The 4,558-nt window shown below is 38.0% G+C and overlaps 1 pseudogene; it reads right to left on the reverse strand.

Annotated features, from left to right (window-relative positions):
- Positions 1 to 2,919: 2,919 nt before the first annotated feature.
- On the reverse strand, positions 2,920 to 3,776 carry LOC136156373 (putative gustatory receptor clone PTE01; annotated as a pseudogene).
- Between the last annotated feature and the right edge of the window lie 782 nt (positions 3,777 to 4,558).

Genomic DNA, 4,558 nt, shown 5'->3' on the forward strand with positions numbered 1-4,558 from the left:
ACAGACAAGGGTTAACAAAAGCTAACAAGGATTGTACTAAATGGAATTCTCATGTACTGTTGAATGGAAATGTACAGCCACTACCAAAACAGTATAAAGGTTCCACAAAAATTTTAAATAGAACTGCCATATGATACAGCAATTCCACTTCTGGTGTGTATGCCCCAAGGAGATGACATAACCATCTCAAAGAAATAACTGGATAACCATGTTCATTACAGCATCATTCAGAAGAGCAAAAAATGGACACAACCTAGTGTCCATGGATGAATTAGGGATAAAGAAAATGTAATAGAAGACACTCAGTACATACAATGGGACATTATTCAGTCATGATATTTCCTACAAAACAGATAAATATTGAGGGCATTATGCTAAGAGAAACGTTAGACAATGAAAGACAGATAATGTATGGTTTCCCTTATCTGTTCAAACTGAATTACTGAACTCATAGAAGCAAAATGTATTTACTCCTATTTGATCAACTGTGAACAATGTGGAAAAACTTTTCATGAATATTGTAGAGTATCTAGGATTAGTATTCAGGTGTGTGCTTTCTAACATAAAAGTTTTGAACTTAACATTTCCTATAATCATTTGCTGTGAGAATTTAATATGATTTAATAAGAAAACGAGTGGTGGTAAATTTAAGAGACCATAAACTACAATTTAAACCACCCATACAAACATATAAACACAAAGGAGGATTACTTTGGGTTTTTTCTAGATTCATCGACTATCGTTTATGTTAGCTTAAATGGATATGCTGATACATTTGTAATCTTTTTATAATGTAAGTAATTTTTATTAGGTGATATCTCCTCCACACAACCAATAGGAATTTATCCTTTGTCAAGTATATCTTTTCTTTAATATCAAAGTCTCTCATCAATATAGTTGACAGGTGATTTTTTTTTCAGTTCTTCGTATTTGTTTAATTAACTTATTTGATAGGGCCTGGTCTTAGCTGTGGCATGTAGCTTACCCTGGTCTTAGCATACTCCCTGATAATGGGTCCCTGTATTGGGATCATGAAATCTTAGCCACTGGACCACTAGGAAAGTTCTGTTAGGTAATTTTATCAAGCAGTAAAAATGCAGAGTAAATTAAAATTTCAACTTTCAAATGGCCAATATTACTACCACAAAAACGAGGTGTGACGCATCTAAGAAGTAATAGATTATCTTGTAAAATTCAATAGGAGCCCTAAGACTCAGTTATTGTGACAGAAGACAGGAAGTCATGGTAATCAAGTGGAGTCTTAATCAGGCTGCTTCTAGTAAAAGGGAGAAGCTCCCCAGGGTTTCCCTTGTGTCCCAGAGGGTAAAGAATTCACCTGCAAAGCAGGAGATCCAGGTTCTATCCCTGGGTTGGGAAGATGCCCTGGAGAAGGGATTAGCTGCAAACTACAGTATTCTTGCCTGGAGAACTCCATGGACAGAGGAACCTGGCGGGCTACTCTTCATGGAGTCACAAAGAATCAGACACGACTGAGCAACACTTTCACTTCCACTTTATTTGCTGATGTGACTCTTTGCAATCCTAAAACAATGTAAAAGATAAATTTATTGTGAAGACATGTGTGACTTCATGTCCTTCAGGCATCACTGGAGCCACAGAGCAAATAGAATATGATGTCACCACCTATTATCTAGGTGCATACCTCAGACTAAGACATATCCTTGATAATCACCTTTTTCTGTGCCTAATTTGCATCTTCCATTACAGACAACTCTAAACATACCTTTATGTCCATGCTACAGTATCATTCAGGGTTCACTCAAGAAAAGAGAAATGAATTAGTCATTTTAATAAAGAGAATTTAATACAGGGATTTGGCTAAAGAGTTATTGAAGAAACCCAAGTCCAATTAAATCACAGTACCTGGTGGTGTTATTAGAGACTCCATGTTAGGTCTGTTTATTTGACTTTAAACTTTTCTTCCTATTGCTTTTGCTCACTGAAAGGATACTGTCTATACATAATGGTCTGCCTCAGGAAACCCTCCCCTCTGCCTGAATGTTGAACCAAAATGCCATGTTCAAAACCCTGTCCATCTGTGGGTGGCTGCAGGAAGGAAGAAAATAACACATCCTCTTTCTGAGACTGGCCATTCCAGGAGATATTTGTGAGATTAACAGACTTTTTTTACTTTACTTCCTCACTTACCCTCCCTTTTCTTTAAAAAAAAATGGCATCCTGATCCCAACAAGATTGTTATTTTGAGACGGGAGTCTGCAATCTTCTTGGTCTGTCAGCTTTCTCAATAGTCATATTCTTTGCCTCAACACCTTGTCTCTGATTCATTGGTCTGTCATATGGTGACCAGAGCAAGCTTGAACTCCATAACAGTGGGACTCAGTGCTGAGTACTTTAAACTTCCCAAATGATTTCAACAAAACCCAAGATTGAAGAGCAGTGACATTCTCTGGTGGCTTAAATGGGAAAGAATCTGCCTGCAATGTGGAAGACCTTGGTTCAATCCCTGGGTGGGGAAGATCTCCCAGAGATGGGCATGGCAAGCCAGATTTCTTGCCTGGAGAATTCCACGGACAGAGGAGCCAGGCAGGCTACAGTCCATGGGGTCTCGAAGAGTCAGACACAACTAAAGTGATTAACACATTCACACATCCTCACCCATAACCTAAATACACAGATTTGAAAAATAGAATTTACTGTGTGAAACACACAAGAGCTGGGAAAAACTTGTAAATTTTCAATATATTAAAAAGGAATTATTCTTTTGAGGATGTTTGGGCTACCAAAGATAAACTATAGAATCTCTGTAGATATAATAACATTCAGTCAAAAAGTGATTATGATATACATAGGATCACAGAACTCTCAAATGGTCAGATTAAGGATATAAAAGAGAAGCAATAATTAAGATGTTAAGGAAGAGAAGTAAAATCATAAGGGCTACAGAAATGATGTCATGAGAGAGGTAGAATTTTCGCATCTAGATGCTAATCTTGTACATTTTCCGACCCACATTCCAAATGGGCAAGATTTACTAAGATTAGAACGTTTTGCTGAGTAAGAGCCACATGGCCCCTTTTGATGTCTCTGTTCCTCGGGCTGTAGATGAAGGGGTTCAGCATGGGGATGACCACAGTGCACACCACCAAGGTCACTGCATCGAAGGATGCAGGACAGATTGTGGTCAGGAAGCTGAGAGATTGTGAGATGACTGAGCTGAGGTACACACCCAAGGCCTGTTCCATAAAATAAGCAAACACCTGCCAGGTGAGAGAAGGTCTTATATTTCCCATCTGTTGAGGGGACTCTCAGCATAGAAGAAAGAATTTTATAGTCAGAAAAAAAGATCTCTGATAAAGGGGAAAACCAGAGATGGCACCAACAATATACATGACTATGTTACTGGTGAAAATATCAGAACAGGCAAGATGGAGGAGTTGAGACAGGTCACAGAAGAAATTAGAAATTTCCACATTCTTGAAGCAGGTAAATTTTAACACAATCCTACTGTGCACTTGGGACTCAGAAAGGCTAACCAAAAGAGACACCAAAACTAAGAAGCAACAGAAGCATGGGATCATGTTGACCAGGTAGTGCAATGGGTGACAGATGGCCACAAACTTGTCATAGGGTGTTGCAGTAAGAACAGTACCATCCATACACCCAAAAAGGATGAAAATAGACATCTGAGTCAAGCAGCCATAATAGGAGATGACTCTGCTGTTCACAGTCTTTTTGGGGACAATGCTCGACATGAAACCAAGATCAGCCAAGGACAGTTTAGAGTGTGGAGGTGGGGATCAGAGATTACAATCAGGCTGATGACCAGGTTCCCAAGCATGGTCACGAGGTACGTGGACAGCAACAAGATAAAGAGCAAAGGCTGCAGTTCTTCATCATCTAAGAGGCCCATGAGGAAGAATTCTGAGACACTTGTTAGATTTCCAGTTCTCTGTAGCTTGGACAGCTCGAGAAAAGGAAAAGATGGCTGGAAAAATAGAAAATAAGTAAATGGTCATGCAGCACTGTGTCCATATTTTGGATTCAAGCAATTCATTTCCAAGACCATACACCCCACTACCTTTAGCAATATTTGTCAGCATGACAAATTCTCTCTGCTTATGATTGTTTCCTCCTTGGTTTCTGTGCTTAGTTTATAAAACTTCACTGAAAAGTGAAAGGTAACAAGCACATTAGAAGTAATACATCCATGATCTCAGTTTTACTACAACCTACTCTCTAGAAATAATATAGGATGAGAAATTCCCTTCCCCCTTTTAAGGAAAAACATAATTTGAACTTAGAGATTAAGGCATAAGTATAGGATTTTTATTTTATTCAAATGCAATTCTAGATATTTTCTTCATTTAGAGTATTTGCAAATTTCTATGACATGCAGAACTGTGTCATCAGAATTCTTATTAAAGATAATCAGAACATATTTCTATGTGGTATTCCGTTTTCTCATTCTTTTATTTCTCTGTCTTCCATCTTTCATGAAATAAGTGATTAGTCAAGTATCAGGACTGGTTTTTTTTAGTCATTTAGTATATACTTCTATTTTAACTTAGGTGGACTT

The sequence above is a fragment of the Muntiacus reevesi genome, chromosome 1 (assembly GCF_963930625.1).
Source record: "Muntiacus reevesi chromosome 1, mMunRee1.1, whole genome shotgun sequence".
NCBI lineage: Eukaryota > Metazoa > Chordata > Mammalia > Artiodactyla > Cervidae > Muntiacus > Muntiacus reevesi.